The sequence below is a fragment of the Triticum urartu genome, unplaced genomic scaffold (genome assembly GCF_056163025.1).
Source record: "Triticum urartu cultivar PI428250 unplaced genomic scaffold, HENAU_Tu73 scaffold1279, whole genome shotgun sequence".
NCBI classification, from domain to species: Eukaryota; Viridiplantae; Streptophyta; class Magnoliopsida; order Poales; family Poaceae; genus Triticum; species Triticum urartu.
In genome coordinates, this window is record NW_028259745.1 from 10,494 (window position 1) to 23,803 (window position 13,310).

Sequence of the window (13,310 nt, forward strand, 5' to 3'; positions counted from 1 at the left end):
CTGAGCAAAAAAAGGGTTTCATTTGGATTCCCCTATTTTGAAAATCGCATATTAATTTCCTTCATATGAACAGAAAAATAGGATGACTCAAAGAAGTTCTCTACCAGGAACTTTGTACCGCGCACATTACTTAGCACAACTAGGAAAATAAGATAAGATAAAGATAAGCAAGACTAAAAAAATATTCGTCGGAATAGCGGAATACAAAATTAAGAAACGCAAAAAAATAAAGGGGAATCTCACCCCCTTCTTTATCATAAAGAAAAGATATATTTTAAAACTTCTTTAAAAAGAAAAAGAAGTGCCTCTATATTTATATTATAGATTTATCCACTTAGATGAATAAATATTATTAATGAATATGTATCACAATCCATCTCGAGGTATTTGGATCAATACCTATTCGGTGGATCTTTTTTTTTTTTTTCTCTGCCAGGAACCAGATTTGAACTGGTGACACGAGGATTTTCAGTCCTCTGCTCTACCAACTGAGCTATCCTGACCTTTTCTTGTGCATCATCCTAGTAGAGTATTTGTATCTATGTCAATTAAAAGGACTAAAAATTAATTAAAGTATTTCAAATTTTAAATTTGAAAATGGGGGGGGTAGTCCTATGCATTGTGCATGGTTTACTTAAATAAAACTTAAAAATAGAGTGAATAACCAAGATTTCTTGCCGATACTCTAATAAAAAAGAAATCTATTCAATGAATAGGATAAGATCCATTGAGTTCTCTTCGCATTCCTTTGTGAAAGAGTAGAATGAGAAAGCTAATGAATCTTAAACCCATTGCATTGATAAAAAGAAAAAAAAGTGCATTGATAAAAAGAAAAAAAAAAAGAGGATAAATAATAATAATATAGTATAGTTAGGGAATAAAAGAGGATTTGGGGATAGAGGGACTTGAACCCTCACAACTTATAAAGTCGACGGATTTTCCTTTTACTAGAAATTTCATTGTTGTCAGTATTGACATGTAGAATGGGACTCTCTCTTTGTCCTCGTCCGATTAATCCACTTTTTTAAAGATCTCGAAAACTTTGAATTTTAATTGAAGAATTTGATTATTCAATATTCGATTGGAGTGGATTCACAATAATGAAAAAAAAAAATTATGATATGAGTTTTTTATTTCATAATCATTATCATTTCTAATTTCATTTTTAAAAAAGATAAAGAACCTATATTATAATTAGAATATAATATGAGTTCTGTGATTAATCGTTTGCTATGTCAGTATCTATACGTGTTTATTAAATGTATAAGGTATAAAACCCCTCTTTCTCTAATTTAGAACTAGAAGGAATTCCACTAACAACACAACGTAATTAACTCGATTCGTTAGAACAGCTTCCATTGAGTCTCTGCACCTATCCTTTTCCTTTGTATTCTAGTTCGAGAACCCCTTGTTTTCTCAAAACACGGATTTGGCTCAGGATTGCCCTTTTTTAATTCCAGGGTTTCTCTGAATTTGGAAGTTACCACTTAGCAGGTTTCCATACCAAGGCTCAATACAATCAAGTCCGTAGCGTCTACCGATTTCGCCATATCCCCATTTCCCTCTTCTTTGAGACCAGGATTCCTTGTGTAATTTCATCCATCTCTTAGTTTTTTTTTTGAATCATTGAGTTCATCACTCAACGTAGTCTAGCAGTTCAGTTCGACTCTATTTGAGAGACCTCGCTTGCTTATTGCAATTCAGAATTGAATTGATTCTATCCTTGATGTATTTGCAATTCAATCCGAATCAATATATCCAAAAGTTTTTATCTCCCCCACCTCCCGTCTTACTTTTTTATAGTATTCAAAATTATACTATAACGCTTGATATTTATTCTTTTTTTCTAATCAGAATTAGCAATTTTATTTACTCTGACTCTATGTTCCCCTTAGTGAAATATTAATCCTCAAATTATTAACAAATAATAAAGTCTATAATGATCGAATGAAAATACCAATAAATTCTATAATTTTATTTTTTAATATCCTATAGTTAAGCATATCAAGCTAACTTTATCTTTAAGAAGTTTTAGTATTTTTTTATTTTTATAAGTATAACTTCAAATTTAGAACTAGTTAATAGCTAAGATTAATAACTAATATCTGAGATTTTACGGATTTCCTATACTATACCTATTTCTATTTGTTACACTATTTCCGTTATGTAAGCCCACTTAGCTCAGAGGTTAGAGCATCGCATTTGTAATGCGAGGGTCATCGGTTCAAATCCGATAGTCGGCTTTTTTTTCTCTATCGATGTTCTACGAACAAGAATCTCTTTTTTTCCGAATTAAATGGAGAATCCAGGATCTTTTATGTTTTTTACCTTACAATTTTGCTAGATACAAAACAATAAAATAAATAATATATATACAAAAAAAAAAGATTTTGATGAAATTCCATTTTTTGGGGTACTTTAGTTGATTTTACTCTGTTTATCCTGTAGTTTAATTCAGTTTTAATTTCGATGTATTCTGTAATGTAAATACAATGAAATTAATTGTGTAAAATGAAATTTCAATAAAATAAAAAAAGGAGTCTTCATGTCCCGTTATCGAGGACCTCGTTTAAAAAAAATACGCCGTCTGGGAGCTTTACCAGGACTCACTAGAAAAACACCTAAATCCGGAAGTAATCTTAAAAAAAAATTCAATTCTGGGAAAAAGGAGCAATATCGTATTCGTCTTCAAGAAAAACAGAAATTGCGTTTTCATTATGGTCTGACAGAACGACAATTACTTAGATATGTACATATCGCTGGAAAAGCAAAAAGGTCAACAGGCCAGGTTTTACTACAATTACTTGAAATGCGTTTGGATAATATCCTTTTTCGATTGGGTATGGCTTCAACCATTCCTGGGGCCCGCCAATTAGTCAACCATAGACATATTTTAGTTAATGGTCGTATAGTCAATATACCAAGTTTTCGTTGCAAACCCCGAGATATTATTACTACGAAAGATAACCAAAGATCAAAAGGTCTGGTTCAAAATTATATTGCTTCATCGGACCCGGGGAAATTGCCAAAGCATTTGGCGATTGACACGTTGGAATATAAAGGACTAGTAAATAAAATCCTAGATAGGAAGTGGGTCGGTCTCAAAATAAATGAGTTGTTAGTTGTAGAATATTACTCTCGTCAGACTTGAACTTAACGAAAAAAGGAAAGGTTCATAGAATTTTCTTCCCCTTCCCCTTTCCCCGAACTAAATCGCCCTAAGACCATTACCATTAATTTGTATTTTCCCATCAACTAGCTAAAATTGATTAACCCTAGGATTAGGATCCTTTTTTCTTTTTTCCTCTATGTGTATTTTACATACCACAGTAATTTGCTATAGAGAATTTCTAATTTCTATTAAATCAAAATAAGATAATATAAGATATTATATTATTGCTGGAAAAAATTGTTATTTGATTTGATACATTGTGATCCTTAACGTTGATGAATTAAGAAAAACGGAAAGAGAGGGATTCGAACCCTCGGTAAACAAAAGTCTACATAGCAGTTCCAATGCTACGCCTTGAACCGCTCGGCCATCTCTCCTACATAACTTATTATGGAAAATAAACTGAGTGAATAGCGAGTTTTCTTATTCCTGCAGTACAGGTACAACCGCAACCACTCGGGGGTTCCATAGTTCTATTGGAAAAATTCCTTTTGATCTAAGTGGAAGGATACAGGATTTTTTACTAGAAATTGCGCTCGCTATAAAATAAAAGTTTTAATTTGGGTTTTCCCGCAACTAAAGAAAAAGAAAATGGAAGAATTCTTCTTATTGCATAATAAAATAAAGAAACCTTAGAATTCCGTTTGCATAAGATACGCTACACCATACTATCGAAATCAAAAATAGGGTATGAGACAATTAATAACTTTGAAAACACGAAATAGTTGATAACATAAGTTGTTGTTCAGAAATAGGAAAGTGGAATGAAATCCAGTCTTAGTCAAATATTTCATATCTCTTCGTGTCCAAGCAGAAGGAAAAGGATACAATTTGAGCTGAGCGGAAAATCCATATCTCTCTTATCCATTTAAAGCATATGGATTTAGAGTAGAGCATATGGATCAATCTATTTATAATTATAAGAATCGAATGTGTTTGTTTTTATGTTATTTTGTGAAGGAATGAAAACAATTCTATATAGAATGGGTTGGGAATTATGCCTAGATCCCGTGGAAATGGAAATTTCATTGATAAGACCTCCTCAATTGTAGCCAATATTTTATTGCGAATAATTCCGACAACCTCAGGAGAAAAAAAGGCATTTACTTATTATAGAGATGGTGCGATTTGACTCTTTTTTTTGCTTTTTTTTAGCCCTACCTATACCTCAGTCTTACGAAAAAGAGAGGGGGGTTGGCATAGAGAGAACCAAATTTGTAAAGCAAACAAACCCACGCTTCGGGAAGGTGAGGCGAACTAACAATTCCTTCCGTCGTGTATCCTCGATTGATGCGGCTTCAGATACTTCAATTGTAGATTTGAGTATTGAGCGAAAGGTTACACCTACAGGATATGGTATGGTATGGATTACAGGCCAATCCTACTCTATTAGTATCCGTAGGCAGCATAGGGGAGAAAAGCACTACACCTAGAAATAGGAATCAACAAGAGAAAAACTTTGTTAGAAATTACCCCTTTCCTGATCGGTATCAGGGCTGGGAAGAATGGTTGGGATAACAAACAACCATCAGGTTTGTACTTTGGATACCCCTATAACCATCAAAGATCGTTGAAGTAGCTAATTCCTCTAAATAGGAGGCGTTGAGAACAAAGAAATTATTGGAGCTATCGTTTTCCTCTAGCATTAATAGAATTCATTGGTGTTAAGAAAAACCTCTTGTGGGAAGGTTGGCTAGAGATTTCTTGGAAAAATACCAGCCCCTTTCGGTTCATAATGAGACGGGACTAATTCTATTTTGATTCTATAGATTATTTCGCTTAGTACTATTATGTACAGAAGGGAGGAGCCGTATGAGATGAAAACCTCATGTACGGTTTTGGAACGGAGATTTTTTGAATAGAATGAACGACCGTAACGGATGTTGGCTCAATCCGAAGGAAATTATGCGGAAGCTTTGCAAAATTATTATGAAGCTACGCGACTAGAAATCGATCCCTATGATCGAAGTTATATACTCTATAACATAGGCCTTATACACACAAGCAATGGAGAGCATACAAAGGCTTTGGAATATTATTTCCGGGCACTAGAACGAAACCCCTTCTTACCGCAAGCTTTTAATAATATGGCCGTGATCTGTCATTACGTGCGACTATCTCCACTATAGAAAGAAAAAAAAAAAAGAGAGGATCAAATTTTCTAGTAAATACTAGAAAAAAAGGGCTTTCTACATAGGGATCGTAAAAACAACGATTTTTCCCTATCAGCTGTAGGAAGGAAGGACACTTCACGAGAATCAAAAAACGAAGAAAGTATGGCCTATACTACTACTCTATGGATAAAGTTTCTCAAATTGATAGAGAAAGCACCGTAAAGATCAATTAGTGAGCGACTGGGTCGATACAACTAAAAAAAACTGCTTACTTATCCCATGATATGGGGCAAAATTTAGGAATCCGCTTATGTAATAGAGCCGATCCACTAAGGGATTAAGCAGCGGTGTAGTATCAGATCCCAAAGATAGTAAGTTCTTTTTTCTTTCTTATGGAAAAAAGTCTTTTTCAAGGATTCTATAGAGATTTCATATATGAAACCGGGATAGTTACCTCTCAGAAAATTTGAACGAAGGCTCTATATCTATCTATGCTTCATTCTTCTGAAGGTGGGAAAAAAGATCAAACTGATTATTGATAAAAATTAGGGTTTGAAACTTAGGTAATTAATTTCTTCTGCTTAACCCAAGAACAAATTGGATCGATTTTTGATAAATCGAATTCAGTTAAGATAGGGGAAATTCAGATAGCAATTTCTGAGCCGTATGAGGTAGGAAACTCTCAAGTACGGTTCTAAGGGAAGGAACTTCCTATTCCGACCGAGGAGAACAGGCCATTCTACAGGGTGATTCGGAAATTGCGGAAGCTTGGTTTGATCAAGCTGCTGAATATTGGAAACAAGCTATAGCGCTTACTCCGGGAAATTATATTGAAGCACAGAACTGGTTGAAGATTACGAAGCGCTTTGAATTTGAATAAGACCATGCTCCTTCTTTTTCATAAAATGGGTGGTTTGGTTGTTGATCCATTAATCAAATAAATTAGGTCGTAAGATCGAATCAAGAATTTCATTATATCCATTTCTTATACCTTCTATTTTATATGATATTTCATAAGAATAAACCATAGGGATAGGGTCTAGAATAGAAGTAATAAAGTGAATAAAAAGAGGGGGCAATCTAAATATTGCTAATATATTAGGACCATCTTATTAATAATTCTAATGAGTTATCTTGGAATTTAGAATCAAATAAAAAACCCTATATTATGCTCAAGGAAAGTAGATATAGATAGGAGCTTATGCCCTCAAAAAAAATACACTAGTTTCTTAAATTAAAAATAAAAAAGATTTTTTTCTTACGTCGAGAAATATTTGTTTTTCAAGATAAACAATGTCCGTTAGGCACCTAATCTTTATGTCATAATAGACCCGAACACTTGCCTCGGATTGACTTCAATATATAATTGCTCCAGTGAATAACTAAAAAAAAAATAGAAGGATGGTAGATAGTAAAGAAAAGAACTAATCACAATATCTATCTTTCAAAATCTATCTTTCAAAATCTATCTTTCAAAATATATATCTTTCAAAGATTCACTAAAAAGACAGTTGGCGGGTCTCTTTGTATGTCTTGTCCGGAAAGAGGAGGACTTAATGATTATTCGTTCGCCGGAACCAGAAGTAAAAATTGTTGTGGATAGGGATCCTGTAAAAACATCTTTTGAGGAATGGGCCAGACCCGGCCATTTCTCAAGAACACTAGCTAAGGGCCCTGATACTACCACTTGGATCTGGAACCTACATGCTGATGCTCACGATTTCGATAGTCATACTGGTGATTTGGAGGAGATTTCTCGAAAAGTCTTTAGTGCTCATTTCGGGCAACTTTCCATTATCTTTCTTTGGTTGAGTGGCATGTACTTTCATGGCGCCCGTTTTTCCAATTATGAAGCATGGCTAAGTGATCCTACTCACATTGGACCCAGTGCTCAGGTAGTTTGGCCTATAGTAGGGCAAGAAATATTGAATGGTGATGTAGGCGGGGGTTTCCGAGGAATCCAAATAACCTCTGGTTTTTTTCAGCTTTGGCGAGCATCTGGAATAACTAGTGAATTACAACTCTATTGTACTGCAATTGGTGCATTGATTTTTGCAGCGTTAATGCTTTTTGCTGGTTGGTTCCATTATCACAAAGCCGCTCCCAAATTGGCCTGGTTCCAAGATGTAGAATCCATGTTGAATCACCACTTAGCGGGATTATTAGGACTTGGGTCTCTTTCTTGGGCGGGGCACCAAATTCATGTATCTTTACCAATTAACCAATTTCTTGACGCTGGGGTGGATCCTAAAGAGATACCACTTCCTCATGAATTTATCTTGAATCGGGACCTTTTGGCTCAACTTTATCCTAGTTTTGCCGAAGGAGCAACCCCTTTTTTCACTTTAAATTGGTCCAAATACGCAGAATTTCTGACTTTTCGCGGAGGACTAGATCCAGTAACCGGTGGTCTCTGGCTGACCGATATTGCGCACCATCATTTAGCTATTGCTATTCTTTTCCTAATCGCAGGTCATATGTATAGGACCAATTGGGGTATTGGCCATGGACTTAAAGATATTTTGGAGGCTCACAAGGGCCCATTTACAGGACAAGGCCATAAGGGTCTTTATGAAATCTTAACAACGTCATGGCATGCTCAATTATCTCTTAACCTAGCTATGCTAGGCTCTACAACCATTGTTGTAGCTCATCATATGTATTCTATGCCTCCCTATCCATACCTAGCTACTGACTATGGTACACAACTTTCCTTGTTCACACACCACATGTGGATTGGCGGATTTCTAATAGTCGGTGCTGCTGCACATGCAGCAATTTTTATGGTAAGAGACTATGATCCAACTACTCGATACAACGATCTATTAGATCGCGTCCTTAGACACCGCGATGCAATCATATCCCACCTTAACTGGGTATGTATATTTCTAGGTTTTCACAGTTTTGGCTTGTACATTCATAATGATACCATGAGTGCTTTAGGCCGTCCACAAGATATGTTTTCGGATACTGCCATACAATTACAACCTATCTTTGCTCAATGGGTACAAAATATCCATGCTACTGCGCCTGGCGTAACAGCTCCTGGTGCAACAACAAGTACTAGCTTAACGTGGGGAGGCGGCGAGTTAGTAGCAGTAGGTGGCAAAGTGGCTTTGTTACCTATTCCATTAGGAACCGCAGATTTTTTAGTCCATCACATTCATGCATTTACCATACATGTGACTGTATTAATACTTTTGAAAGGTGTTTTATTTGCTCGGAGTTCCCGTTTGATACCCGATAAAGCAAATCTAGGTTTTCGCTTTCCTTGCGATGGGCCTGGCCGAGGGGGAACATGTCAAGTATCCGCCTGGGATCATGTTTTCTTAGGTTTATTCTGGATGTACAATGCAATTTCGGTAGTCATTTTCCATTTCAGTTGGAAAATGCAGTCGGATGTTTGGGGTACTATAAGTGATCAAGGGGTGGTAACTCATATTACAGGGGGAAACTTTGCACAGAGTTCCATTACGATTAATGGGTGGCTTCGAGATTTCTTGTGGGCACAGGCATCGCAAGTCATTCAGTCTTATGGTTCTTCATTATCTGCATATGGTCTTTTTTTCTTAGGTGCTCATTTTGTCTGGGCCTTCAGTTTAATGTTTTTATTCAGCGGCCGTGGTTATTGGCAAGAACTCATTGAATCTATCGTTTGGGCTCATAACAAATTAAAAGTTGCTCCTGCTACTCAGCCTAGAGCCTTGAGCATTATACAAGGACGCGCTGTAGGAGTAACCCATTACCTTCTGGGTGGAATTGCCACGACATGGGCATTCTTCTTAGCGAGAATTATTGCAGTAGGATAGTGGCTAGGAGGATTTGAAAGGCATTATGGAATTAAGATTTCCCAGGTTTAGCCAAGGCTTAGCTCAGGACCCCACTACTCGTCGTATTTGGTTTGGTATTGCTACCGCACATGATTTCGAAAGTCATGATGATATTACTGAAGAACGTCTTTATCAGAACATTTTTGCTTCTCACTTTGGGCAATTAGCAATAATCTTTCTATGGACGTCCGGAAATCTGTTTCATGTAGCTTGGCAAGGAAATTTTGAATCATGGATACAGGATCCTTTACACGTAAGACCTATTGCTCATGCGATTTGGGATCCTCATTTTGGTCAACCCGCTGTGGAAGCCTTTACTCGAGGAGGTGCTGCTGGTCCAGTGAATATTGCTTATTCTGGAGTTTATCAGTGGTGGTATACAATAGGATTACGCACCAATGAGGATCTTTATACTGGAGCTCTTTTTCTATTATTTCTTTCTACGCTGTCCTTAATAGCGGGTTGGTTACATCTACAACCCAAATGGAAACCAAGCCTTTCGTGGTTCAAAAACGCGGAATCTCGTCTCAATCATCATTTGTCAGGACTTTTCGGGGTAAGTTCTTTGGCTTGGACAGGACATTTAGTTCATGTTGCTATTCCCGCATCCAGGGGGGAGTACGTTCGATGGAATAATTTCTTAGATGTATTACCCTATCCACCAGGGGTTGGGACCCCTTTTGACGGGTCAATGGAATCTTTATGCCCAAAACCCTGATTCGAGTAATCATTTATTTGGTACCGCTCAAGGAGCGGGAACTGCCATTCTAACTCTTCTTGGGGGATTCCATCCACAAACACAAAGTTTGTGGCTGACCGATATGGCTCACCATCATTTAGCTATTGCATTTATTTTTCTCATTGCCGGTCACATGTATCGAACTAACTTCGGAATTGGGCACAGTATTAAAGATCTTTTAGAAGCGCATACTCCTCCGGGGGGTCGATTAGGGCGTGGGCATAAGGGCCTTTATGACACAATCAACAATTCGATTCATTTTCAGTTAGGTCTTGCTCTAGCTTCTTTAGGGGTTATTACTTCCTTAGTAGCTCAACATATGTACTCTTTACCTCCTTATGCATTCATAGCACAAGACTTTACTACTCAAGCTGCTTTATATACTCATCACCAATATATTGCAGGGTTCATCATGACAGGGGCTTTTGCTCATGGAGCTATTTTTTTCATTAGGGATTACAATCCGGAACAGAATGAGGATAATGTATTGGCAAGAATGTTAGACCATAAAGAAGCTATCATATCTCATTTAAGTTGGGCTAGCCTCTTTCTAGGATTCCATACCTTGGGCCTTTATGTTCATAACGACGTCATGCTTGCTTTTGGTACTCCAGAAAAGCAAATCTTGATCGAACCTATATTTGCCCAATGGATACAATCTGCTCATGGCAAGACGACATATGGGTTCGATATACTCTTATCTTCAACGAATGGCCCCGCTTTCAATGCGGGTCGAAGCCTATGGTTGCCCGGATGGTTGAATGCTGTTAATGAGAATAGTAATTCGCTTTTCTTAACAATAGGACCTGGGGATTTCTTGGTTCATCATGCTATTGCTCTAGGTTTGCATACAACTACATTGATTTTAGTAAAGGGCGCTTTAGATGCACGCGGTTCCAAATTAATGCCAGATAAAAAGGATTTTGGATATAGTTTTCCTTGTGACGGCCCAGGGCGCGGCGGTACTTGTGATATTTCTGCTTGGGACGCATTTTATTTGGCAGTTTTCTGGATGTTAAATACCATTGGGTGGGTTACTTTTTATTGGCATTGGAAACATATCACATTATGGCAGGGCAACGTTTCACAATTTAATGAATCCTCCACTTATTTGATGGGATGGTTAAGAGATTACCTATGGTTAAACTCTTCACAACTTATCAATGGATATAATCCTTTTGGGATGAATAGTTTATCGGTATGGGCGTGGATGTTCTTATTTGGACATCTTGTTTGGGCTACTGGATTTATGTTCTTAATTTCCTGGCGGGGGTATTGGCAGGAATTAATTGAGACTTTAGCATGGGCTCATGAACGCACACCTTTAGCTAATTTAATTCGCTGGAGAGATAAGCCCGTGGCTCTTTCCATTGTGCAAGCAAGATTGGTTGGATTAGCTCACTTTTCCGTGGGTTATATATTCACTTATGCAGCTTTCTTGATTGCCTCAACATCAGGCAAGTTTGGTTAATTTAGTTTGTTTTTTTGTACTGTATCAGCACCTAGTTCATTACTCTTGATAGAGAGGGAGGATCTGCCTTTTTAGATTTCTTTTTCTATTTATTTTTCCATCTAGGATTAGAACCGTATACTTGGTAATAATAGCAACGACACATTATGGCAAAAAAAAGTTTGATTCAGAGGGAGAAGAAGCGGCAGAAATTAGAACAGAAATATCATTTGATTCGTCAATCTTTAAAAAAAAAGATAAGAAGCAAAGTTTCTCCCTTGAGTTTGAGTGAAAAAACGAAAATGCGAGAAAAATTGCAATCCCTACCGCGTAATAGTGCACCTACACGCCTTCATCGACGTTGTTTTTTGACCGGAAGACCTAGAGCTAACTATCGACATTTTGGGCTATCCGGACACGTACTTCGAGAAATGGTTTATGAATGTTTGTTACCGGGTGCAACAAGATCCAGTTGGTAAGGATAAAATACCCTTTCGTATTTGTATGGATTTCTGGAATTGATAATCATAGAGGAGCCCTCTTTACCATTCTGTATAAATGGACTATTCTATTTGTATAGATATTGGTAGAGGGGCGTATCCAACCCTCTTTTATCCACTAGTTACCCCTCTTTAGTTTAAGAGTATAGAGCAGTTTGGTAGCTCATAAGGCTCATAACCTTGGGGTTGCGGGTTCGATTCCCACTACCGCCTCCATACTCCTTCTTTATGATATATGCATGATATAATATATACATCATGCATTTGTATCTGGATTTTTTGATTTCCTAAAAGAGTTTTGGTCTAACAGTTTTTTCTCGGAAGAAGCAAAAAAATAAAAGAAAGAATAAAATATGAAAGAAAAGCGTCCATTGTCTAATGGATAGGACAGAGGTCTTCTAAACCTTTGGTATAGGTTCAAATCCTATTGGACGCAATCTTATTTCTATCTATTCTTTAAATAACTATACTAAACTAAAAACAAAGAAAACTTTTTTGCATGATTCAAATGAAAAAGCTTTCTCAACGATTCCTATTCTACTAACAAGAGTAGACATGCAAAATTTATTTGTTACTGAAGAGAAAACCGTTCCAGCTGTTCCTGAATAGCTTCCTTCAAAAGGATTTCCGCTTGCTCGGTGAATGTCTTGCTAGAAGATATAATTTCTTGGAATTGAGGTTTAGTATCTTTTAGATGTTTACGTAACTCATCCAGAAATTTATTTACCTGTTCAATTTCTAACGAATCAAGATATCCTCTTGTTCCGGTATAAATAGTAGCTATCTGCTCTTCCACTGGGAGAGGATTTGCCTGGGATTGTTTAAGCAATTCCCTTAATCGTCGACCCCTTGCCAATTGATTCTGACTTGTTTTATCGAGAGCAGAGGCGAATTGTGCAAAGGCTTGTAACTCTGCGAATTGCGCTAGTTCCAATTTTGATTTGCCAGCTACTTGTTTCATGGCTTTAATTTGAGCCGCGGATCCTACTCTGGAAACAGAAATACCCACATTAATAGCGGGTCGAATTCCGGCATTGAATAGATCCGCAGATAAGAATATTTGTCCATCTGTAATGGAGATTACATTAGTAGGAATATAGGCGGAAACGTCTCCAGATTGAGTCTCAACTATTGGTAAAGCGGTCATACTTCCTTCGCCTAAAAGAGAATTTAATTTAGCGGCTCTTTCTAAAAGGCGTGAATGCAAATAAAAAACATCCCCTGGATAAGCCTCACGTCCGGGAGGTCTTCTTAATAGAAGGGACATTTGGCGATAAGCTTGTGCCTGTTTGGAGAGATCATCATAAATTATTAAAGTATGCCGTTCGCGGTACATAAAATACTCAGCCAGGGCTGCTCCCGTATAAGGAGCGAGGTATTGTAATGTAGCAGGTGAATCCGCCATTTCAGCTACTACAATAGTGTATTCCATGGCCCCCTCCTCATGGAAAGTAGTTACTACTTGAGCTACGGAGGATGCTCTTTGACCGATAGCTACATAAACA

General features: G+C 37.1%; 4 non-coding genes across 4 annotated transcripts; 2 read left to right on the forward strand and 2 right to left on the reverse strand.

Moving 5' to 3' along the window:
• Positions 1-430: 430 nt before the first annotated feature.
• Positions 431-503, reverse strand: TRNAF-GAA (transfer RNA phenylalanine (anticodon GAA)). Its single transcript has one exon. It is a non-coding gene; the product is annotated as a tRNA-Phe (tRNA).
• Positions 504-2,170: 1,667 nt separating this feature from the next.
• On the forward strand, positions 2,171-2,243 carry TRNAT-UGU (transfer RNA threonine (anticodon UGU)). Its single transcript has one exon. It is a non-coding gene; the product is annotated as a tRNA-Thr (tRNA).
• A 1,219-nt stretch (positions 2,244-3,462) lies between these two features.
• On the reverse strand, positions 3,463-3,549 carry TRNAS-GGA (transfer RNA serine (anticodon GGA)). The gene has a single exon. It is a non-coding gene; the product is annotated as a tRNA-Ser (tRNA).
• Positions 3,550-12,169: 8,620 nt separating this feature from the next.
• Positions 12,170-12,241, forward strand: TRNAR-UCU (transfer RNA arginine (anticodon UCU)). The gene has a single exon. It is a non-coding gene; the product is annotated as a tRNA-Arg (tRNA).
• Positions 12,242-13,310: the final 1,069 nt, after the last annotated feature.